This window comes from Callithrix jacchus, chromosome 15 (genome assembly GCF_049354715.1).
Source record: "Callithrix jacchus isolate 240 chromosome 15, calJac240_pri, whole genome shotgun sequence".
In the NCBI taxonomy this organism is placed as follows: domain Eukaryota; kingdom Metazoa; phylum Chordata; class Mammalia; order Primates; family Cebidae; genus Callithrix; species Callithrix jacchus.
Window position 1 is genome coordinate 97,109,828 of NC_133516.1, and position 26,652 is coordinate 97,136,479.

Sequence of the window (26,652 nt, forward strand, 5' to 3'; positions counted from 1 at the left end):
AAAGTTAAGTTAAAACTCTGTTTACAATAGCAAAGACCTGGAATCAACCCAAATGCCCATTGATAATAGACTGGATTGGAAAAATGTGGCACATATACACCATGGAATATTATGCAGCAATCAGAAATGATGAGTTTGTGTCGTTTGTAGGGACATGGATGAATCTGGAGAACATCATCCTCAGCAAACTGACACAAGAACAGAAAATGAAACACCGCATATTCTCACTCATAGGTGGGTGATGAAAAATGAGAACACATGGACACAGAAAGGGGAGTACTAAACACTGGGGTCTATTGGGGGGAAAAGGGGAGGGCCAGTGGGAGGGGGAGGTGGGGAGGGATAGCCTGGGGAGAAATGCCAAATGTGGGTGAAGGGGAGAAGAAAAGAAAGCACACTGCCATGTGTGTACCTACGCAACTGTCTTGCATGCTCTGCTCATGTACCCCAAAACCTAAAATCCAATAAAAAATTAAAAAAAAAAAAAAAACTCTCTTTGAAATATGGAGAAATTTGTGGAGTACAGAGGTTAGACAGTGAAAATAATGCTGAATTCACATTCCCCATTGTGGAAAACAAATTGACATTTAACTTTTTTAAAAGCATCAATATTACAAAGTTCTTTGATAATATTAAATTTACAAATATGGAAAGTGAACTCTGAGGTGTGGGAAATACAGTTGTTAGGGAGAGAAGTGATGGATTTCTATTTCACATTTTTTTTTTTTTTTTTTTTTTTTTTGAGACGGAGTTTCGCTCTTGTTACCCAGGCTGGAGTGCAATGGCGCAATCTCGGCTCACCGCAACCTCCGCCTCCTGGGTTCAGGCAATTCTCCTGCCTCAGCCTCCCGAGTAGCTGGGACTACAGGCACGCGCCACCATGCCCAGCTAATTTTTTGTATCTTTAGTAGAGACGGGGTTTCACCATGTTGACCAGGATGGTCTCGATCTCTTGACCTCGTGATCCACCCACCATGGCCTCCCAATTTCACAATTTTTATGGAAACTATGGACACATTCAACCATGTGTATGTATATATGAATCTATGTATATGATTATATAAATATCTGTTGAACATAAATTAAAAATTGAATAGTTAATGGTGGTTATGTTTTATTACAGCATCTGTCTTGCATGCACCTTAGTCACATTGTCTTATTGTTGGAAATCCTAAAAGTAAATTAATATCAGTATTTGCTACCTAGGTTTTAGGAATATTTTATTTAAAATTGGATGCTTTATTCTTTATATAATCAATATAATTATTTTAATGTTATTTATGGTTTAGCTGGTACAGATAGACTAAAAATTATATTATGTTTTTTAAGGTAATATAATTACTTCATAAGAGCTTTCCTTCATAAAACTCTCATCAAACCAAAGAGCTGCTAGGATGTTTGGGCCACCTGTAACTTCTTAAGTGGCCTCAAGATGTGCTGATGTTGCATGCAATAGAGAAGAAGTCAACCATGCTCATTGGTTCTACAGAGAAATGAGCCATAAGTGACTTCGGAATTATATTTTCCTACTTCACAGAAAATCTGACTTCAGGTAATATTTACTGAACGTGATGAGATTCACTGGCAGTTTGTTCGCTTCTACAAAGTACACAAAATTTTTATGTACAGGTTTTCTAAATGACTCCCACCGCTCTTTATTTTCAGATCTAGATCATACTGTCCTTTCTGGATTTGAAAGCTCATTTGAAAATATATTTTCTTTTCACCTCATTACCCATTTCTTTTTTTTCCTTACTTGCCTTATTATTTCTAAATAATTCACTGAACTGTTTGACACCTGGTTTGTAGGAGACAGAATCTGCTAGTTCAGATTCTTGTTGGTATTCCTTGCCGGTATTTTCGAATACAGAAAAAATTATAAAAGTATTAGATAATGTTGTACAAGTTATTGGTGTAGAATAGGTTAAAAAAAAAAAAAAAAAGCCTGGTCTATTCTACTTATTGTTCTCTTCGTCTCCTCTAGTATATAGCTTCTTGTTTTTTTTTTTTAAGTGTTGCAACGAATTAAATTTTACTAATCATTGTTTTCTGATTAAGGAGATGACTTGCTGTTTCCATTGTTTTACCATAAAAGGAGAAACAACAAATCAAACATTTATAAAAGATAAGTTAATTTAGGAGCCCAATAGTAAATAACCTCCTTTTAAAGGAGTTCGAGCTGATTATTATGTAGTCAATATACTTAAAGAATTTCCAAGCCATTCTGGTCCTTTCTATTCCTCTAAGGATTAAACACACATATACATGAGCCATACACAAATAATTCCTTTGAGTATCATCACACAGACCACTGGGTAAGTGCCCTAGTCTTCTCTTGAGAAGTCTATATAGGTATACTACATTTGATCCAAGCTAGAAATTTTTATCTACGTTACATTTAAGTTCTAGGACATGACAAGAGAGCAACTACGTTATGCCAGGGCCTAAGTCACCATGATAACAAATTTTTCATTATTGGTTCTATAATTCTTTGATTTTGTAATTTTGGCAACATGGTTAAGTAAACAAAAATATTCATAGTTGAAGATTATGGACGATAGTGAAATCCTTATATTCCTCCCTGTATTTAGACTTTTTCTCAATTTTTATATTAGCTCCTTGAAAAAAGCTTGTTTCACATATTGAAGCAGTTAATGGGTAATCACAAAATTTTAGGTGAAAGAACACATGTAGTCCTGAATTTAATAATAATGATAAGAACAGCACCAAGTTACAATCCCTTAATTAAAGAGAAACTATAATATTTCCATAAACATTACCCTGGCTATGCAAGTCAGTGAATCAACTTCTAATTGTTAAAAATTAACACATTTTAGTGTAATCATAAATTTTCTTTGAATTTTATTATAGTCAAAGTTACATTTGCACATATTTTAAAAAGTTAACTGGTTCTACAAGGCTTATTAAGAAAAGTAGCAATTGCCCCTACCCTTCCTCCCATTTCCATTTTCTCAGAGGCAACCTTCAACCTTTAGCTATCACTTTCGGTATTTTTCCTCCGCTGGTGTAAGTAAAAATAATAAGAACAAATGTTGATAACAAGAAAAATATAATATTGGTCTTTCTTGATCTTTTCCACTTTCTACAATGGAAGAAAAGAATTGAGCTATTTTTCAACTATACTAGGTCCCAGAGATAAAACATACATGCTTCTCAATTCTCTATCTTCCCTCTATAATTATTGCATAATTTTGATTAGAAATATTCAGGACAAATTATTTATGCAAGCACTGTTCACAGGTAAACTGTGTGTAAACTGTGACTACTTTCCTTTTTGTAAAGCAGTTTTTTCCTCTGTAGTTAATAATCATCTTATTTGTTGTTAGCTTTATTTTCTATGTACTAATCAATGAAAGATGCCCAAAGTCCCCAGTTACATAAGTTATTCTATCATTTTAATTTTCTTAGCAAGTATCTTCCTAGAACCTTCTGAGCTATTCCATTCTTGCTCTTTCTGTCCAGTGATTTGTTGCACTCCTGGTACCTCCTACTTCTTCATACTGGAGATTTTTTTTTTGCCTTTTTATTAAGGCAAAGAAAATCTCATCTTCTGGATCCCATATCTCTCTTTTTCTTGGTTATTTTTTATCATTTTCACAGAACACTCCTTTAGAAGTTTCCCATGAAGGATGCATGGTAGCTAAATTTGTGAAGCTCTTTAATGTGTGATAATGTCTTCAATCTCTCCTTACCATTAAACTGTCAGTTGGGGTAGGAAAAGAAAACAAGAGGTAAATCTTTTTAACCTCAGAGTTAAAAAGTCATGTCTTCACTGTGTTTTAGCTGCTAGCTCTGCTCTTAAGTGGTCCAAAGATATTCTGCTTTCTCGTTCTTTAAATGTGGCCTATTTTACCTGTCTGAAAATATTAGAATCTTCTGTTTAATCCATGGTTCTGAATTTATACTCTGAAGTGCTCTGGGGTATCCACTAATGGGTTACTAATAAAATCTTTCAACCTTGGAATTTGTCTTTTAGTTCACAGAAATTTTCTTGATTTAATGATTTACTGTGTTCTGTTTTCTCATTTGTATGTTATGCCTTTGGGACAGACTCACTGCTTTTCATATAAATCTTATATATATATAACTCTCATGTTTTTGTCACATTGAAAGGGACCCAATAGTCCCATAGACTATTCTTTCAGATAAACATAGAAATTGACCTTTCTTGTCTTAAAAGTTAAAACTTACATATGTTTTATGTGAGTTCCTTCCTCAGGAGAGGTTCCTCAGCCCTCTCAGAAAAAAAAAGTATCTAAGAACTGAAACTCATGAGATCACCACATCAAGACAATGGGACTTTGGACCCCTCGTTCATCTTGATTGCTTCCTTGTCCCTCCCTAGTTTCTGTTTTCTTATGCATGTTACATTTCCCTGCTATATAAACCCTGAGTTTTAGTGGACAGGCAGATGGATTTGAGATCCACCTTCTATCTCCTAGGTTGCAGCACTCGATTAAAGCCTTCTTCCTTGGCAATACTTCTTGTGTCAGTGATTGGCTTTCTATGCTGTGAGCAGCAGGACACAGACCAAAACCCTGGCGTTTTGGGAATAAATTTGCTCTTCTTTTTGGGATATTTTTTCATCTTTTTAAAAAAATTTCTTCTAAAAAAAATGGGACACACATGCAGAATGTGCAGGTTTCTTACATAAGTATACATGTGCCATGGTGGTTTGCTGCACCTATTGATCCATCCTCTAAGTTCCCTCCCCTCACCCATCCACCCCTGAACAGACCCTGGTGTATTTTTTCCCCCTCTCTGTGTCCATGTATTTTCAATGTTCAACTCCTACTTTTGGGCGAGAACATGTGGTATTTGGTTTTTCTGTTCCTGTGTTTGCTAAGGATGCAGCTTCATCCATTTCCCTGCAAAAGCCATGCTCACATTCCCTTTTATGGCTGTATAGTATTTCATGGTGTATATGTACCACATTTTCTTTATCATTGATGGGCATTTGGGTTGGTTCCATATCTTTGCTTTTATAAATAGTGCTGCAATAGATACGTGTGTGTGTGTGTGTGTGTGTCTGTCTGTCTGTCTGTCTTTATAGTAGAATGATTTATATTCCTTTGGGTATACTCAGTAATGGGATTGCTGGGTCAAATGGTATTTCTGGTTCTAGAGCCTTGAGGAATTGCCATACTGTCTTCCACAATGGTTAAACTACATTTCCATAAACAGTGTAAAAGTGTTCCTGTTTCTCCACAGCCTTGCCAGCATCTATTGTTTCTGGACTTTTAAATAATCACCATTCTGAGTTGTGTGAGATGGTATCTTATTGTGGTTTTGATATGCATTTCTCTAATTATCAGTGATGTTGAGCTTTTTTTCATATGTTTGTTGGCTGCATAAATATCTTCTTTTGAGAAGTGTCTGTTCGTATCCTTTGCCCACTTTTTTATAGGGTATTCTGGATATTAAACCTGTCAGATAAGGCTGTCAGTTGGGTAGATTGCAAACATTTTCTCCCATTATGTAGGTTGCCTGTTCACTCTGATGATAGTTTCTTTTGCTGTGCAGCTCTTTAGTTTAGTTTGATCCCATTTGTCAATTTTGGCTTTTGTTGCAATTGCTTTTGGCATTTAGTAATGAAGTGTGCCCATGCCTATGTCCTGAATGGTATTGCCTAGGTTTTCTTCAAGGGTTTTTGCGATTTTGCATATTACATTTAAGTTTTTAATCCATCGTTAGTTAATTTTTGTATACGGTGTAAGGAAGGGGTCCAGTTTCAATTTTCTGCTTATTACTAGCCAGTTTTCCCAGCACCATTTACTGAACAGAAGATCCTTTCCCCATTGTTTGTTTTTTGCCAGGTTTGTTGAAGATCAGATGGTTGTAGATATATGGTGTTATATCTGAGGCCTCTGTTCAGCTCCCTTGGTCAGTATGTCCTGTTTTGGTTCCAGTATCATGCTGTTTTGCTTACTGTAGTCTTGTAGTATAGTTTGAAGTCAGGGAGTGTGAGCCCTCCAGCTTTGTTCTTTTTGCTTATGATTGTCTTGGCTATACAGGATCTTCTTTGGTTCCATATGAAATGTAAAGTAGGTTTTTAAAATTCTGTGAAGAATGTCAATGGTAGCTTGATGGGGATAGCATTGAATCTATAAATTACTGGGCAGTATGGTCACTTTGATGATACAGATTATTCCTGTCCATTAGGATGGAATTCTGTTTGTTTCCTCTCTTATTTCCTTGAGCAGTGGTTTGTGTAGTTTTCCTTGAAGACATCATTTGTATCCCCTGCGAGCTGTATTCCTAGGTATTTTATTATCTTTACAGCAATTGTGAATGGTAGTTCATTCATGATTTGGCTCTCTGCTTTACTATTGTTGGTGTAGAGGAATGCTCGTGATTTTTGCATATTGATTTTGTATCCTGAGACTTTGTTGAAGTTGCTTGTCAGTTTTCAGACTGAAATGTTGGGGTTTCCTAAATATAAATTAATCTTTTCTACAAATAGAAACAACTTGATGTTCCCTATTCTTATTTGAGTAAGCTTTATTTCTTTCTCTTGCCTGATTGCCTTGGCAAGAACTTCCAATACTACGTTGAATAGGAATGATGAGAGGGCATCCTTTTGTGCTTGTTTTCAAAGAGAATGCTTCCAGCTTCCTATGCAATATGATGTTGGCTTTGGGTTTGTCATAAATAGCTCTTATTATTTTGAGCTATATTCCATCAATACCTACGGTTGTTAACATAAAGGGATGTTGAACTGTATAAGGCCTTTTCTGCATCTATTGAGATAATCATGTAGTGAATCAAGATTCACATGCTTACTATGTGTTTGTCCGATGCTGTCCTCTGATCGCCACTGCTTCTAGTTGGCCATCTTGGCCTCGCCCAATTTTTTCATCTTATCTTTCAACTGTTGCACTGAGATTTTCTTTTTTGATATCATATTTTATATTTTTATAGGTTTCTTATTCTTAAAGCACACACATATACGTGTATAATTCTATCTCTGTGTCATGAATGCAATTTCTTTTATAAATTTTTCTGGGATTATTGAGGTTTTCACCTCAAATACGTATGTATTAATAATCCCAGAAAAATTTATATAGTCTCTCTTTATATAGTCTTTTCCTCTTGGTGCCTTTTCTCTGTTCGTATATTTGTAGGTTTTGGTTCTATCATTTATGTTACAGGCTTTCATGAAGTGTCCACTAATCCTCTTTTAATCTGCTCTGTGAAGTAGGGCACCAAAAACTGTTTAAAAGCTACAAGCTTGTTGAATTTATTTGGTTGAAAGATCACAGCCAATTTACTGTAGAATAAATTGGTTGTAATCTTGGTTGGAAAACCTCAAATGATGGTATCTTTTCTTTTGAAAAGAAGAATAGTTTTGCCTAAAGAGTAATTTTGTCTAGGGAAGAATAGTTTTGCCTAAAGTTACAAGTTTGGCTTTCTGGAAACTGACTGGTGAGAGAAATGTGGACAGTTTTGTGCAGGGTATGAACTTACTGGCTGCTCCTATTTGGGTATAGCAGCCTTTCCGTTGCTTTTCCTCTTGAGACATTCAGGGACTTTCCATTTCATTCTTGCTAGAAAATAAGCCTCCAAGAGTCTTCTGCTGAGACGTTGAGTGATATCTGGATTTTCACCAACTTCTCAAGTAGACTTTCATCAAATTCCAATTTCAGTTAACAACCATCTTTGCCCTCTCCTTAGATATTAATGCTCTTATCATTTCTTACCTTTTCTTCCCCCTGAAGACAGGGTGCTCTTCACCCAGGCTGGAGTGCAGTGGTGTGTTCTTAGCACATGGCAACCTTGAACTCCTGGGCTCAAGTAATCCACCCTCAGGCCCCTTAGTAGCCAGGGCTACAAGGGTGCACCACCACACCCAACTAATTAATTAATTTTTTTTTTTGGTAGAAATGAGATCTCACTATGTTGACCAGGCTGGTATCAAACCCCTAATGTCAAGTGATCCTCCTGCCTCAGCCTCCCAAAGTGCTGGGTTCACACTTTGGGATTACTGCATCCAGACTCATTTCTTACCTTTCTAGCTAGATCTGAGGCCCTACTAGATTGCTTCTTGGCTTTCCCACTGCTGCATAAGGGTTCAGCCTCTTTGGGCCTTCTAAGTCCATGATCACTTGTTCTTGCACATTACATATTCCAATAAATTATGCCTAATATGCTTTGATTTATACTATTTATTTTTGTGAGTTACATCTTAAAATCAATTTACTTTTATTTTTAGAAGTTTTGTAAAGGATCACAAATAAATATATATGAACAAATTGTCCTTTTTAAATGACAGTTTGAGTAATACATTTTTATTACAATATAACTATATGTGTATATACATATTATATATGTATAAAATGTAAAATATTTATGAACCTACTTAAATGACCTTTTGAACCCCAAGGTTCAAAATGACCTATTTGAACCCCCAGGTTCCATAAAACAGAATCTAAAAACTGTTGCCCTCATTAAAAGGAAGTGGGCTTTGGACTCATCCACCTGCATTTTACTCTTGCCCTGTTTAAAAATAAGAGTTGTGTAGCCATTTGTAATTTCTTTCATTACCTTTTTCTGCCTTCAAAATAGTCAGAGCCTTTTTTTTTTTTTTGCTGAACTAGAATAAGAAATTAGCAGAATTAGTAAAATAAATTGATACTTGCTTGTTTGTTTCTAATTCTTATGATCATTCAGCAGTATAAATATTGCCTCCATTTTAAATATAGGGAAACTCAGTCTCTAAAATAATTTGCCCACGTTTTTTTAAAGTAGTGTGACCTGAATATAACAAAACTGAAATCTAACTAGCTAGAAACGTAGCATTTATACACAAGAAACACATATATGCACATGTACATAATTATGATATAAGTCATTCTATAAGAAACGGACTTAAAGAAAAAAAAGCCCATCATGGGGGATTACAGCTCATGTCTGTAATCCCAGCACTTTGGAATGCAGAGGCAGACAGATCACCTCAGTCAGGAGTTTGAGACCAGCCTGGCCAACAAGGCAAAACTCCGTCTCTACTAAAATTAACCAGTTGAGGTAGTGGCCACCTGTAGTCCCAGATACTCTGGAGGCTGAGGCAGAAGAATTACTTGAAACCCAGAGGCAGAGGTTGCAGTGAGCTGAGATCGAGTCACTGTACTCTAGCCTGGTTGACAGGTGAGACTTTGCCATTAAAAAAAAAAGAAAAAAAAAGCTCGTCAGTGGTTTTCTATGTAATTTTTTAAGTGAGGACTTGTATAGATTTTTAGGGAAAAGAGTTGTTGAAAAGGAATATTTAAGAAGTTGTGACTGTGTATCAGGTTACATTAATCATTTATCTTCCAATGAAATTGACATTATTTATTAATACAGGTTAAATTCTATGCTAAAGCAATGAGAAATATTATATTCAGGTTAGAATGCACCAAATGTATTTAAAGTCCACTATTTTGAAAAACTTGGCAATTGATTCCCAGTTTCAGTTTTCTCAAGATGTTGGAAACCTACCTCACTGAATTGTTTAAAGGGTTAGAAATAAAAACCAAATCAATACTAGGAAGGTAGATTCTTAATAATAGAACCTTTTATAATAGATTCTCCAAAACGGCTACCTGTTGTTAAATGAATACAAATTCAATCTATGAATTTGGGATGAATTGGATTCACTACACATCCTCCCTTTTACTTTGCCCAAACTCTAATTCTGGCAAGTTACATCGAGCCTTAAGAAGAAGCCCTCTATTCGAACTGCAGCCTATTTCCTTGATGTTCTTTTGCCAGAAATAGCAAAAAGAATTCATTTCGAGAGTGTTCCCTAGTAGGAAATAGACTACTGTTTAAATTTGTTTTGCATTTATCCTAGCACCTCACATAGTGATGGACAGACAGACTCATCATAAATAATTATTGAGTGAATAGGTGAATGAAAGTGTGATAAAGTTAAACCACAGATGTTTCTAGTTAGGCTTTCAACTAGTGTTACATTTCTTAACTTATCTTTAAATCTACAGCTCATATTAGGGCAGAGGTCAGCAAATGTTCCTGTAAAGGGTCAGATAATAGATATTTTAGACATTGGGTGTAAAATTGTAGGCCATTGTGGCCATACATTCTCTTCCAGCTGGTAAAGTCTGCCATTGTGGCAGGAAAGCAGCCAAAGCTATAACGTATACAAATGCACATGGCTGTGTTCTAGTGAAACTTTCATTATAAACGCTAAGGTTGAAAGTTTACACAATTATCACCGGTCACAAAATGTTGCTCTCCTGATATTTTTCAGCAATTTAAAAATGCAAAAATCATTTTTTTTTACTTACAGGCTGCTTAGATGCAGAAAGTGGGAGAGATGAGTAAGTAGACTATGGTTTGCCAGTTGCTTTGTTAAAGTATGGTTCCTGGTTTAAAAGCATATTGAGAAAATGCAGTGAATAATTGATTCCCGTTTCTAGCATAGCCATATAGCAAATATAAGATATTTCATTACAAATTACATAGCATTTCTTTTTGAACTATTTTCAGTAATATTTTCATGGTAAATTTGAGATCCAGATTATTCAAGCTTTATGATTTCAATGTTATGATAATGATGTTTATCAAAATATTTTGTTAGTCTTTTGAAGTTTTCATTGGATTCAAATAAACCAAGTATTATTATTTTATTTATTTTAACTTACTCAAAACCTTAATCATCTTTGAAACTCACTCTCCCTGCATCTCTCCTACTAACCCCTAAAGACAATTAATTTTTGAATTTTGTCAGTTTTCTGTTTCTTCAAGTCCTAAATGACTTCTTTTCTATCCTTACTCACAGCCCAGTTCAGGACCTTATCCGTGGTTATATTTTGTGAAATAAACATTTTATATAGTCTATTTCTCTTCTGTCAATCACCTGTCGCTATAATCCTCTGAAGTGGGAAAATGATACAAGGAGGGACTCATTAGGAAAACTGCCATGTACACTCCTTTCTTACAAGGACAGGCATAAGGTATTTGTCAGAATTACAGGACAACTATCTTGGAAATAAATACAAAGAAATTTGTTTTCAATGTCATAGGTTATGACAGAAAACAAATTACATGTCTAGGTTGTATCTAACCCTGATCACTTATTCACAGAATTTGCAAATAAGAAATTGAAAGTAGAAAGATCAAGATATCAGGCTTCAGGGATCAGCAAGAATCCTTTGATGGTATCTCTTCCTGCTTTTAGACTTAACTGCATGAATTTCTCTATGTAAAAATCTTCTGTTTGTATTCTGAAAATTTGACATTGGTATTCAAGCACCAGGATTGCTATGGACTGAATGTATCTGTCCTTCCTCCCCTTCTCCACTCCAAATTCATGTATTGGAACTCTGATCCCTAATGTGATGAAATTTGGAGATAGCTTTTGGTAGGTACTTAGGCCATGAAGATGCAGCCTTCACAATGAGATTATAGTGCCCATATCAGAAGAGACAAGAAATCTGTCCTTCCTTCCTTCCTTCCTTCCTTCCTTCCTTCCTTCCTTCCTTCCTTCCTTCCTTCCTTCCTTCCTCCCTCCCTCCCTCCCTCTTCCTTCCCCTCCCTTCCTCCTTCCCTTTCCCTCCCTCCCTCCTTTTTCCTTCCCCTCCCTCCCTCCTTTTTCCTTCCCCTCCCTCCCTCCATCCTTCCCTTTCCCTCCCTCCCTCCCTTTTCCTTCCTTGCCTTCCCTCCCACCTCCCTTTTCTTTCCTTCCCCTCCCTCCTTCCCTCCCTCCTTCCCTTTCCCTCCCTCCCTCCTTTTTCCTTCCCCTCCCTTCCTCCCTCCTTCCCTTTCCCTCCCTGCCTCCCTTCTCTTTCCTCCCTCCCTTTCTCCCTTCCTTCCTTCCTTCCTTCCATCCTTCCTTCCCTCTCTTCCCCACCTCTCCATCCAAGTGAGAAAACCAGAGGAGTGATCTCAGGAGAGGCCAGATCTGACGGCAACTTGATCTTGGACTTCACAGCTTCTGGAACTGTGAAAAATAAACGTTGTTGAGCTACCCATAGTATTTTTGTTTCTGTTTTTGTTTTTGTTTTTTTTTGAGATGGAGTCTTGCTTGGTAGCCCAGGCTGGAGTGCAGTGGCATAATCTTGGCTCACTGAAGCCTTCACTTCCAGGGTTCAAGCAATTTTCCTGCCTCAGCCTCCCAAGTAGCTGGGACTACAGGCACGTGTTGCCACACCTGGGTATTTTTAATATTTTTAGTAGAGACGGGTTTCACCATGTTGGCCAAGATGGTCTTGATCTCCTCATCTGTCCATCTGAGCCTAATGATCTGTCCATCTGAGCCTCCCAACGTGCTGGGATTGCAGGTGTGAGCCGCCCGCCCAGCCAGTATTTTGTTTTAGCAGCTAAAACCAAAATAATGGTATTATTTTTGAAGTTTCTTCTACTGAAATTTCTTGAACTTTATCAAAGTTAGAAAGTATTGTTAGATGTGAATTAATGGGCAACCTGCAACATCTTTCATGTCCCATTCCAGAACTCTACACTATACTTTTCAGTTTTCTATTTGCAGATATAAATGTAAACATTCTTATGAAACACCTATTAGATCTAAAAAAGAGGAGACACAGGGGCTGTCGGATGGCTCCCTTAGAACAGGACAGAAAACTCTGTGCCCCAAACATCCTCCCTGGCCCATAAGGGCAAGTTAAATATTCAGAGCAATTGACCACATTTTCAGTTTTCTCTGCCTCTAAACAACATTGGCTTGGTCTTGCCTTTTCTTGAATCTGAGCTCAAATATTCTCTACCACCAACTTTGATTCTCATTTTTGGACTTTCTAGGATTTGTATCGCTAGGTGATCCTTTCTATTTATAGACCTTGGCTTTATATAGCTGATTGTTGTTTTTTTTCCTTTACCTCTGGAAAAAATATTTGCCAGCCCCAATAACTCAATCTTCTCCACTTTTCTTTGCCACTTTGTGCCCAGTCCTATAATTCTTAGTCACGCTCCAAAACCCGAGGGAAAGAGACACCCCATTATAGAAAGAGAAGTTAACGTGAATGATGTGTTGGATTTTGGTTACTATACATTTGCTTGAAAACTGTCAGCTGAGAAGAAGCTAGAGGAAAGCCAGAAACCTGCTTGACACGATTAATTGTTTTGAGGGTATGAATAAAGTCTTAGAAAGCATATTGATCAGGTTCTCAGATGACTCAATTCCTTGTCTGACTGACAAGGAAGGTGACAAGATAAATATTCATCCTTGAGTAATGATATACAGGCTATTTTACTTCCTGGCCTGGCCTTGCAACATATCTACTTATGTTATTTTTAATAAGAAAATTTATTTTTTAAAATACAAATTTTTATCAGCAAAGTTGAAATATTGGACTGAATCCCAAAAGATTCTATCCAGAAGAATAATACAAAAACACACATTTGTGTTTTGTTTTTTAAAATTTGCTAAAAATACAAAATGGTGCAGACACGGCTTGTCAGCTGGAAGGGATGGAACTTAACACCTATCAGTATGTGGGAAAAATCTGGATTTTGTAGACATGAGCTGACTTCAAACAACAGAATATTAATAATTGTAGACTAAATTAGCAGAATTGTGGTATCCAAATAAAAGAAGTTAATAGACTGTTAATGAAAGAAGACTCTCAAATATTTCTCTGCCAAGGCATATTTAAATATGAACATGAATATAGTCTGAATTTCACTCATAAGAGAAATTAAAATTAGGGTTATATCAAAATACATTCTTTTTTGAAATGACCAATTTTTTTTTTTTTTTTTTTGAGATGGAGTTTCGCTCTTGTTACCCAGGCTGGAGTGCAATGGCGCGATCTCGGCTCCCCGCAACCTCCACCTCCTGGGTTCAGGCAATTCTCCTGCCTCAGCCTTCCGAGTAGCTGGGATTACAGGCACGCGCCACCATGCCCAGCTAATTTTTTGTATTTTTAGTAGAGATGGGGTTTCACCATGTTGACCAGGATGGTCTCGATCTCTTGACCTCGTGATCCACCTGCCTTGGCCTCCCAAAGTGCTGGGATTATAGGCATCAGCCACCGCGCCCGGCCCTGATATGACCACTATTTAAGAGTCTGATGTCATAATGTATCAGCGAGGGAATGGGTGAAATATATATTTTTGATAGTTGTTTACATTTCTAACACTCTGGGGGAGGAAAATGTAGCATCTATCAAATTCGTAAATATGCCTACTCATTGTGGTCAACTGTTCTGGAAAATCTTTTCAATGTTTGCTTCCATCCTTATGGGGAGATAATATACATCCATACCCCGTTGATGTCAGCCTTGACCACATGACTTTCTTTGTGAGCAGAAGTGACATGTATTATTTTTTCCATGCAGAATCTTTAAAGATCATCACATGGTTAGTCGTGTCCTCTTTTCCTTCTACCCAAAACCTCCATGTCCTGGAGAGGGATTGCTCCTTTAACGCAGCCAAAGTAGCCTGGAATAGAGATGTAACATGAGTGACGGAGAAATCTTTATTGTTGTAAGTTACCAAGAGTTTGACATCGTTTGTTATTATGGAACAATTTAGTGTAATCTGATTGATGGAAACTGTAGCCTCTAACTCAGTGGTTCTATGTCTTTAATTTTATCCTATAACTATACTCAGGACTATATAAAATGGTATATATACATGGATATCTATTACTGTATGATATGTAATAATAAACTATTACAACCACCCTAAATGCTCATCAGTATGGGACTGGCCAAATAAAATATGATGCAGTCATATAAAAAGATTGCAGTTGCAAAGAAGGATAAGGAAGCTTTTATGTATTAATGTGGATTGATCTCAAACATGTATTTATAGTTATATAAATAAGGCAAATAAAGTATTTATGTATTTATACATAGACTTTCTTTGAAATGAGATAGGAACTTGACTCTGCATAAGAGAAATGAATGACAAATAACCACTTTGAAAGGGTGGGTTTTTTTTTATTGTGTACCCTTTTGTACCTTTGGAATTTTGAATGTATATGAATTTACATTACATATTTAAAAGAAAAACAAAATTTTAATTATCAAAAAAAGATATAACATTTGATCAGACCGTATTTGGATTTCAGAGTTCTGCACTCTCTAATAGTTTTAGATTGACTGATTTTATAATCGATCCCGCCTCTATCCCTTTGCTGACTATATCACTTGTCCGTTCTACCTGCTAAGTAACTCTAACCGTTTCTTAGGTTCATTCTCACTATATAGCTTTTTTTTTTTTAAACCAGTATAGCCCTCTTGGATTTTTATGCTTTCTCTGAATTATAGTAAACACGCTTGGCGCCTTGCCTAGAGCTGCTTACTGGGTTGCTGCGCTCATATTGCAGCTACTGTAAGTGTTGCAGTGATTAACAGCTGCGTTCTTCTCTTGGCCAGTGGGAAATCTCTTACCCTGAAATGTCTGGGAAGTTATGGCACCGCCCAGAGGAGGCTTATAGCTAGAGCTAACTGAATAATGGGTAAAGAATCTTGTGCATCAAGATAAAACAACCTTGTGGTGCCGTTTGTGCTCCAGAGCTCCCAATAAGATCAGGATTGAAAATCACATATTGTTCTGTTTATTCTCCAGGATGATCCTGATTTCTTTAGTTCCTCACAGATTTCCCCTGATTGTGTTCATTATGTCAGCCAATTGGATACTGTATTTAACCACTTAGTACACTGTGTATGTGTGTGTGTGTGTGTGTGTGTGTGTGTGCGCGAGCCTGCCTGTGTCTGTGTGTGTAGGGGGCCATTATTGTCAGTTCTGGTCAGTAGTGGCTCTCCTTTGTAAGCTGGGCTTTTTATCACAGATCTAAGATTCTTAGCAATGAGAATGATAGAATCCTAGCCTAACAGAAGCCAAGTAACAGCACTTAACTATCAAACGTCATATCGTATTTACTCTTATTGTCTACCACGTTCTTCCTTTCTTCCTCATGTTCCAGATTTCTTTCTTTATTGTTTCTGTTCTGTTTAGGAAATTTCCTGCAGCCGTTCTTTTATGTCTGTTGGCCGCGAGTTCCTCACTTTTCCCTCATCTGAAGAATCTCCTCATTATTCATGAAGGATATATTCACTGGATAAAGAATTCTGGGGTGACTGTTTTTTTCTTTCAACACTTGAAAAATATTGTGACACTTTCCTGTGACTTCCAAAGTTTCTGATGAGAAATCTGGTACTCAAATTAGTTTTCCCTTTCCCTTTGAGATATGGGGATGGTTTTTTCTGTATGCTTTGATAGGTTTTTGCTTTTGACAGTCTTGCTCTGTCATCCAGGCTGGAGTGCACTGGCACGATCTCTTCTCACTGCAGCCTCTGCCTCCCGGCTTCAAGTTATTCTGCTGCCTCACCCTCCCAAGGCATGTGCCACCAGGCCCAGCTAATTTTTTTTTTTTTTTGGAGACAGGATCTTGCTCTGTCACCCAGTTTGGAGTACAGTGATGTGATCTGGGCTCACTGCAACCTTCACCTCCTGGCAGCGATTCTTGTGCCTCAGCCTTCTGAGTAGCTGGGATTATAGGCATGTGCAACCACACCCAGCTAATTTTTGTATTTTTAGTAGAGATGGGGTTTCACCATGTTGGCCAGGATGGTTTCCATCTCCTGACCTTGTGATCTGCCCATCAACCTCCAGAAGTATTGGGATTAATTTGTGTATTTTTAGTAGAGATAGGGTTTCACATGTTGGTCAGTCTGGTGTTGAACTCTTGACCTCAAGTTATCAGCCCACTTTGGACTTCCAAGGTGCTGTTGAAACCGGAGAAGTTCCCTTATTCCCCGCACAAGGCGCCATGGCGGTGTGGCTCACTTCTTCGGTGCCCCACTGCTCAAACCCCTAGGGGGCACTTGCAGATGGGCAGACTGTGGGTCTCTAACCCTAAAGCAGTGTTTATTGTTGAGTGTTTACAGTTCCTGAAGCCCTAGTGTGTGTGTTACAGTGTGCTCTTTCAGCTTAGCCGTCCGCAGGTGCCTTGTGTTCATCAGCTCAATTAGACCCTCTGCCTTACCACATGGCGGAGGGCTTTCTCTATCCTGGGTTCTTGCCTTGGTGTACCAGAAAAATCAGATTACCCATGGGCTTGGAGAATGAGTGCAAGGTTTTATTGAGTGGAGTTCGCTCTCAGCACATGGATGGGTAGCCAGAAGGGGATGGGGTGGAAAAAGTGTTCTTCCCCTGGAGTCTGGCTCCTCTGCTCTTCTCGATGTCAGCCGCCTCTGTGCTCTTCTGCTGGTGTGTTCCTCTTGATGTCCAGCCAATTGTGTGCATGCCTCTAGGGTCTTGGGGATTTTATAGCCACAGGATGAGAGGCGTGGCAGGCCAGAGTGATCTTGGAACATACAACATTTGGGCATGGAAACAAGAGTGCCTATCCTCATCTAGATTTTTGGGCGCAGGGCCTAGGATGGAGACCTCACCAGGGACCACACCCTTCTCAACACTTCCCTGCCCCCATCCCGTATCACTGGGTTTATAGGCATGAGCCACTGTGCCCAGCCCTGCTTCTACAGTGTTTTAGTTTTCAGAAGGTTGATAATGATGTGTCTTGGCATTGGTATCTGTGAACTTATCATAATTGGTGTTTGCTTAGCTTCTTGAATCTGTAGATGTGTGTGTGAGATCACATTTGGGAAGTTTTCAATATCCTTTTTGTTGTTGTTTTATTTTGGTTTTTGAGGTATGGTCTACTCTGTATCCCAGACTGTAGTGCTGTGGCATAATCATAACTCAACAAGCAAGCTCGAACTCCTGAGCTCAAGCAGTTCTCTGGCCTCAGCCTCCGGAGTAGCTGGGACTGCAGGTGCATGCCACCATGTCCAACTAATTTTTTGTTTCTGTTTTTGTAAAGATGGGGTCTCACTCTATTTCTCAGGCTGGTCTCAGACTCCTGGGCTCAAGCAGCCTTCTCACCTTAGCCTCTCAATGCTCTGGTATTACAGGCATAAGCCACCATGCCTGGCCCATTACTTCATTCAATACTTTTCTTCAGCCCCACCTTTTCTCCCCTCTTTTCAATTTTTCAGATGATACACATGTTAAATTATATTAATACTTATGTATTATAATCCCATAACTCACTGAGTCTTTTGTATGTTGGTTTGTTTCCTTTCAGTCTATTTTCGCTCTATTCTTCTATATCCCATTTCACAGATTGTTTTTTTCTGCCCCTCTATCCTGCCATTGAGCCTATTCACTAAGTATCTTATTTTGTGTGTTGTATTTTTCAGTTCTAAAATTTCTATTTTGTCCTTCTTTATTTTTTCTTTGTCTTCATTGAGGCTTTCAGCTTCTTTGCTGATATTTTCTAGTTTTCAGTTTATTTCAAGCATGTTCATCATTGCTTTTAAAACAAATTTATTGTGGCTGCTTCAAAATCTTTATCAAATAATCTTAATATTTTTGTTGTCTTGAGGCTAGCATGTTCGTTCTGGCTCTTAATATGAGTTTTTATTAAAATGTGCACTTTTAAAATGTTAAGACTCAGGATCTCATTTTAACCTTCTGCTCTAGCTAGATTTCTCCAACAATGCTCCAGAGTCTGACTCTTCACTACCAGGTGGAGGTGGAAGTCCAGGTTCCTACCTGAGGTGGGGGACCGTCTTTACTGCTAGGTGGATATGGGAGTTTCAGCCCCCAGCGTGTATATTTTCCAGTGACACCATGCATCCTATACAGGTTTCCGTGTTACTAACAGGTGATGGTGAAAGTCCTGACTATTCCCTGGGCCTCCTCTACTAACACCTAAGGGAGGAGTGGGAGGAGCACCTCTGCTGCACTGGAGTGGAAGTCCAAGGTCACCGTGTGTTCGCCATTGACACTGGGATGGGGGCTGGGCTCACTAACATTGATGGGGGTCTGAAGGTCTCAGTTCCCTGCTTGGTCTTCTCTGACACCATTCTCAGGGCTGTGGGCACACCTTTTTACAGGCAGGAGAGAATGGAGTGGGTGTTACCTGTTTCGTCTTTGCTGACATGGAGAATAGGGCCAGCTTTTTCTTTCTGTGTTGTTTGACTAGGATAGAGCAGGTGTTGTCTTAAAAATCGTCCATAGTGCTTGTCTGCCTTAAGGCTTTTATTACTACTTAGTGGGAGGAGCTGGGAAAAGTTCATCCATTTCCCCTTCCTAGAAGCAGTCTCAAGACTTAAAAGACAAAAACAAACAAAAAATGGAAGCAATTCTTCACTGTTTTAGGACTCCTGCTCCCCTATTCAGTCAAAACCAAATTTATATTGTAATTCACTCTAGAAACAGAAATCTCCCCACTCCTTTTCATTCCCAAAGGTTTAAAAATAAATCCTCTAGGCTTGTTCCATCCCTCAAACTGATTTTTCTTACTCTGACTTTAATAAATGCTTTCATCAAATGGCAGTTGATCAGATGGTTTGTGTGACCTGATAGGGTGACACAGAACCTCTTTTCAAAGTGACAGGATATTCAAAGGCTTTACTCTTTCCAGAAGTAAAGCTGCTTTGTAAATGCCAGATTCTTTTAAAATGGTGTTCCTTGCAACCGCATGTATATTCATCTTACTGAGGTAGCCCATGCTGTCAAGGGGGAAAATTACAAGAAATCCACCTCTGAGCTTTCCTTTAATGCTGTGAGAAGACTTAGGATGAGTGGACTGGAAGATGATTGTATTTTTCCTTTACCTTTTGGTTAAACTGATGATATCTGCCTCATGCTTTATATTACCATATGACATGTCTCCCAGGAGGATGACCCTGAGAGTTTGAGTCACCCAAGTAAAAAGAAGTAAGTCATGAGATCCAAGTGTCGCTGAGGAGTTATGCCTGCTGACAAATGGCTGCACACATTTCTTTAGCTCTGTCCATAATGCTTTTTGAATGTAGCACCAAGCAACTTACTTGATAGAGTAGTAATAGCAGGAGAAGCTACAAAGTGACTAGATACGCTCTTCCTAGTACACAATTTACAAGGCTAGGTCTTAAATGAGATAGAATAATACAAAAGTAAGACGGGAAAGGATTTTAGTGATCATTGAATCATAACCTCTTTACCTATTCTGCCACTCTACAGGTGAGCAGACCAGGCAGCGTCAGTCACTTGCCCAGTGGCAAATAGTGGCAAAACTAAGATTTATGTCTCTAGTGTTAAGCCCTGGCTGATTATTCTAGAGTAGAGAGAAAATTATTAAACTACCATAGAAGTGGAATCTATGGGAGCACTGGGAACTGATTCCCATGGGTCAAAAGTGTGATGACTAAGGCATTCAGAAACACAGAGGAGCTGCAGGAAATGGGCCATGATTCATTTAGTGGGTAGCACTCTTTTCCTGGTGACAGTCTATTCCTAAGTTGTCTTTATGGTCAGCTGGAAAGTGAGCCAAACCTGGACCCCTCTGAGGTCTCTGCAAATCACGAAGCACAGCACAAATTTACTTTTCCAAAGTGGCCCTCGTTGGGCAATAGCTTGGAATTCCTTTCTGATTCACTTTTGGAGAACGACCCCTAACTGACCTGTGTTCTCCTGAAACCCACAATTGTATGCAATTTCCATCTTCTTTTGCGATTCAAAATTATGAAACTCTTCCGAACAGCTGTTTAAAAAGTCGTAGATGCTTTGAAGAGTTATCAGAGCACTAGTTGTATATTAAATGGCTTTTTATATGTTTTAAGATAACCTACATGAATATGAAGGGTTCAATATGTGTTTCTGAGTTTATACAATCTAGATATGTTTTATGAAATGTATTGATATTAAATGCCACATTATATAAGTGTTTGTGTTACTATTTGCCATCAGAAAAAAAGGATGTAAAAATACCATGTGGAATCGAGAGATTAAATGTTTGTTATAACTGTATTTTACTTAATCCTCAAGTCACAGCTCCTGGTAAGTAAGTATAATGTGTGCAACCTGGACTCCCAAAACATCCAGATCTCATGACTGTCAGAGACTTGGGGAAACTAAGATGTCTGAAGCAGACCCATTAGTTCCTCAAAGTCCTTATTGTGGAAATGATCAGAATTCTCTTAATTTTTACCCTGAGTACTTTTGGAATCTTTTACATCTATTAGACTTTGGTTTTTGCAAATACCCAACAATCTTTCCAATCTATTAGTACACAAAAAGCGATAAACATTGGTGAATAAGTGAGGAAAGGAGGAGTTTATCTGGTAGATAAGAGAGGGCCAGTGAGGGGATTTAATATAAGTTTGTTGGGGGACATTTATCCACGGGTTGCTCTTGCATCTGTCCATTTTCTGAACAAAGGTATTGACAGCTTTGTTCCTTATTGCCTTTTCAAGGATGTTTGTATGGCAGATGTAGCCTTGGAAGAGAGAGAGAGTGTGTGTGTGTATGTGTCTCTGTCTAGGGCAGAGGGAAGATTTGTTTGCCCTCCAAGATAATAAAGATAATGTTTCCCTCCAGGATAAATGTTGGGCAGGTTGACTAGCAGGCCTTCAGAATACTGATATTTTCTTAACCTAAGATTCCTAAGGTGTAACTCGTATTCACCGTGCATACCACATCTCCTTGGGCCATTCTATATTACCCCTGGGACTTTGGAGGCAAGGGGAACTAATGGGAACACGTAGTAATGTCCTTTGTCTCTGACCCAAGGCTCTCATGCCATCTGCTAGTATCTATGTAACTAACATACTGGCTTGAAAGCAGGGTAGAACCTCTGACTTTTCACAGTTCTTGACTACAGGTGATATTATTAACATTCAAATGCTACATTTCTACATCTTACCCGTGAGACCTACCTTAGCAATCTAAACTGAGAGGGTCTATAAGGAGCCACAGATAAGACCCCAGCTAGAGAAAAAAGCAGGATTAAAAATGGTGAAGGTGTTCTACCTCCTGGCCAACTATATTAATGCTATAACTTAAGACACTGTCCTATAGTTTACATTTTCATCAATGCCATAGATAAATGTGGGAGTGACACGGTTGGTCTTGGAAGGGAGTGAGAGAGACATTACCCATATAAATGCTGCCATCGGCACAACCGTTCTGTTCTCCGCTTTTCTAAACTCTGGGTGTTCTTTCAGTGGCTTCCATCACCCATTGACATTTCCTGTCCAGAACTATAATTTTAACTTGCTCTCCTGGCTCTTAAAGCATTTCTGAATACAGTTAGTAAGATATATCAAAAAATGTTGATTTATAGGCTAAAATCTAAGCTCAGGAGCACCACGGCCTGCTTTGTGTTTCCTGGTATTCGAAGATGGGGAACTTCTCTGTTTCATGGAATAATGGAGATTTGAATGTAAGGATAAATTCACAGAAACAGTTGGATATAGATACATAATTGAAATGAATAAGTTACTCTCCCACATAGAGGAAAGGCTTGAACTATGCTGTTGATATGCTAGCCACTAGTCATATACGGCTGTTGAGGACTCGAAATGTGGCTACTCCAAATTGTATATGTCGTAAGTGTAAAAACACACTGAATTTTGAGGACTGATTACCAAACAAAAATGTAAATACTCATTAATATATTTTTATATTGATTTTGTGTTGAAACAATAATCTTTTAGATATGTTGGGCTAAATAATATAGAGTATTAAAATGATTTTTTGTTTCTTTTTTTTTTTTGAGATGGAGTCTTGCTGTGTAGTCCTGGCTGGAGTGCAGTGGCGCTATCTCAGCTCACTGCAACCTCTTCCTCCTGGGTCCGGTTCAAGCAGTTCTCCTTCTTTAGCCTCCCAAGTAGCTGGGATTACAGGCATGAGCCATCATGCCCAGCTAATTTTTGTATTTTTAGTAGAGATGGGGTTTCACCATGTTGGCCAGTCTGATCTTGAACTCCTGACCTCATGATCCGCCCACCTCAGCCTCCCAAAGTACTGGGATTACAGGTGTGAACCACTACACCTAGCCTTTTTGTTTGTTTTTTACCTTTTTTTTTTTTTTTCTCATGGCTACTAGAAAACTTTAAAATTATATATCTGATTTTTAAACATTCTATTTCTATTGGACATTGCTGTGCTGGATTATTCCTTGTCATCTACCTCAGCGACAGAAATGGAGTGGGGCTGTAAGAAATCCTAGGGCTGATCCAATAGTTATAAACCAAATCCTGTCAACTGTTAAACAACTGATGAAAGAATTAAATCCCTTGAAGACTTTCAAATAGACTGCAGTTTCTTTAGGGCAAAGGTCATGATATTAATAGATTGTCATGACCTTTCCTTTTTCCCTAATGACAAGATTAGCTCTCACTTAGCTTAATAATTTTTGTGAGTTGAATGAATAATAAGAAACTCCAGGGAAAAGAAAACCTACAAGTGTGGTGTTTTCTCATCCAAACAGGATGCCTGCATATTATGTTACTTCTCTTAGCAGTCACTTGTGTTCTTTATTTCAGACAGCAGCCTTATGGTGCGATTTATCTTCCCATAGATCTTTCTGTTTCTTTAGAAATCTAAGCTGGAAATGCCTCTTTATCTCACGCATATTCATTTCTTTTAGAGCACACAGGATAGTAATGGGGGTTAAAGTGAGAATCACTTGTGCACAGATAAGTAAGTTAACAGATTCATTAGCAAAAAAATGTTTTTCTTAGGATTGTGGTCTTATACAGTCATTCGATACGTTTTTGTGTGCAGGGACATAGAACGTTCTAACAGAGAAGACAAAGAAGCAGGGTCTCCATGATGCCCTTGTGCTGTCTTCATATCTTGCTTTATCTGCTTGTAGGAAATTGTACCAGTGAACAGGGAGAGGTGTTCCCAAACTGTAAGAGCTATGGTCATTAGCACTCACACATGTTGCAGCAGAAATTAATGGCTGGCATATGAGAGATGGCTAAAGAAAGCAGCAGTGTTTTAAGATATGTAAAGCATACTTGGAGTGTTCTTTGTTAGGTGCAATCAACATTGATGCTGTAGATGAAGGATAATTAACACATAGCATTTACATTAAAAATACTAATATGAACTTACTTGGTGATAGGCCATTTATATTACATGATTTTTAAAGATACCTGGGAGGAAGATGTTATCCCTTTTTTATAATTAAAAATAATTAACTTTGAGGAAGAGGTTAAGTGTCTTGCCTAGAGATAGACTGTGATCTGAGTGTTTATGCTTTCCCCCCAGATTTGTATGTTGAAATCTTCACTTCCAAGGTGATAGTATCACGAGATGGGACTTCGGGGAGGTGATTAGGTCATAAAAGGAATTAGTGGCTTTATCAAAGAGGCAGGGGAGATGCTCCTTGCTTATTCCCTTGTGTGAAGATACAGTAAAAAGACGCTGCCTACAAGCAAGAAATCTGGCCCTGGCCAGACCATGAATGGTGCCTTGATCTTGGACTTCCCAGCTTCCAGAACTGTGGGAAATAAATTTCTGTTGTTAATAAGTTGCCCAGTCTGTAGTATTTTGTTACAGCGGTCCATTGGACTAAGACAGGACATAACGCTTGTCAGGAAAAGAATCAAAATTTGAAACTAAGTCTAGGCTAACTCCAAAGTCCATGCTGTCTATTAAACCAATTCCACCTTCTCTCCAATGTAACAATGGCATTATTATAATGATAATGATAGACAAAAAACACAAATAGTGTCTGCTGCATTATCCTTACAATTATCTGATGTTTCTGCCTTCCTCCATTTCTCCTTCTCTTTCTCCTGCCCTTGCTTCCCCTACTCCTCTTTCCCATCTCCTACTCTGGCTTTTACTATTTCTCATTCTCCCTTTCCTTTCCTTCTCCCCCTAATACTTCTCCCTTTCTTTTTCTAGTTTCATTCATTTTTCCTTCCCTCTTCTCCAGCTTTTACTGCCTAAGCTGCAGTCCTGTCAATGCCTCTGGAAACCCTGAGGTGTGATAAAGTCTGCCTGCCAAAGCTATGCAAGTGACTATTGTAATAACTCAAGAAATGCCGGGCGCAGTGGCTCACGCCTGTAATCCCAGCACTTTGGGAGGCCGAGGCGGGTGGATCACGAGGTCAAGAGATCGAGACCATCCTGGTCAACATGGTGAAACCCCGTCTCTACTAAAAATACAAAAAATTAGCTGGGCACGGTGGTGCGTGCCTGTAATCCCAGCTACTCAGGAGGCTGAGGCAGGAGAATTGCCTGAACCCAGGAGGTGGAGGTTCCAGTGAGCCGTGATCGCACCATTGCACTCCAGCCTGGGTAACAAGAGCGAAACTCCGTCTCAAAAAAAAAAAAAGAAAGAAACATACAGCCGCAAGTTTCCTCAGACTTGAAGGTAATTTTTCCACAAAAGACTACACATGTTCTATTAGCATAGGATCCTAGAGTGGCAGAGTTGGAAAGGAAATTGGAGCTTTCCTAACCTGATACCTACATGATATACCAAACGGAACTCTAGCTCGGGGAAGCTAAGGGACTGCCCCCCAGGTGACCAAACTGGTTAGCGAAAAAGCCAGAACCAGCATCTAGGAATTCTTATTTTAGTTTCTAGGAAGGTGTGTGGGAAATTAAGTAGAAATTTGAAAATGCAAACCTATTGACTAGCATTAAGTGAGGACTGTACAGGTGAAGTTTATTTCCTTGTTCTATACAGATGTTGGGAAGACAAATGCAACGTGTGGAAAAGTGCCCAGTGCTCTTTGAAAGGCCTGATTTAAATGTCAGGTAATACATATTGCCTGAAAATTAAACAATGACCTTTCATAGACTTAAGCCAATCTAAAGGAGTTGTGGAATATAAATCCTTTAATGCTGTTTCACTGAGGTGACATGACTTCTCTTTGTATGTACTAAATGACTGTTGAATGGATGCCAACTAGATGTCTGTTTTTGTTCAATAGGAAAACTTCGGTAGGTAAGTATATAATGTACTACCTGAGCACCTGCAGATGCAGTAGATGGATTCCAATTTTTCTCTGCCTCTCTCTCATTCCGCAGCTGATCCTAAAAGAAAATGTATGCCTGGAGTCTGATTTGACTCGCAGTCAGGTCTCATCTCTCTTACTCAGTGTGTGCTTTAGTGGAGGGAGGTAGCTCATGTAAGAGGAGAGACGTCTGCGCTGAGTGACAAAGCCTTAATCCTATATTAAGCTGTGACTCTAATTAGCCAAATAATTAGTACAAAATGTACAACCATTTGCTTCATTTTATCATCTGTAAAATGCAGGTAATATTGGCATTGATCTCCAAAAATAAATCGTAACTGAGATAATGTGCATGTGATAGTTTACTCAGCATCTGGCACATTGTGAGGCTCTATAAATATTAGTTATTATTTTTTTGTTTGCACAAAACTTTGTCTTAAGGTGTTAGGATTTGGACTGTCAAAATTTCTGCCTTTAATAAGCAGCTTCAGAAAATTGTGTTTTTCAACCAGATCAAAGCTCTGTGAACTGGATTGCATTTCAGAAGAACAGATTGATGTCCCATACATGAGATACCTTCCCCAACAGGCCAAAATGTTTTCCAGATTGGATGCTTGGCACAGAGCAGCATTCTGAAATAAAACTCCTATTGTTTTTCTCTTTCTCCTTATAAAAGTTTTTAAAGGGAATGGCAATCTTGGTTATTTATTTGCTTCCACGGAGAGAAAAAAAAAGGCACATCTGTTTGCAATAGTGGATTGAAAGGTCTAAAAATAAATATGCTTTAAAGAAAAGAAACAAAACTTCATTGGCATTCTAAATCCAACTGACACAAGAAAAGTTTTTTTTTCTAGAGAAGATTGACTTCCTTTAAAAAAGAAAGAAAAAGCAAATAATGTAGAATTATATA

At 38.4% G+C, this 26,652-nt stretch overlaps 1 long non-coding RNA gene across 1 annotated transcript; it reads left to right on the plus strand.

Annotated features, from left to right (window-relative positions):
- The first annotated feature begins 760 nt into the window (after positions 1 to 760).
- LOC118147749 (uncharacterized) lies at positions 761 to 24,296 on the plus strand. The gene is made up of 4 exons (XR_004734276.3): positions 761 to 1,028; positions 1,330 to 1,552; positions 14,316 to 14,463; positions 24,040 to 24,296. It is a non-coding gene; the product is annotated as an uncharacterized LOC118147749 (long non-coding RNA).
- Positions 24,297 to 26,652: the final 2,356 nt, after the last annotated feature.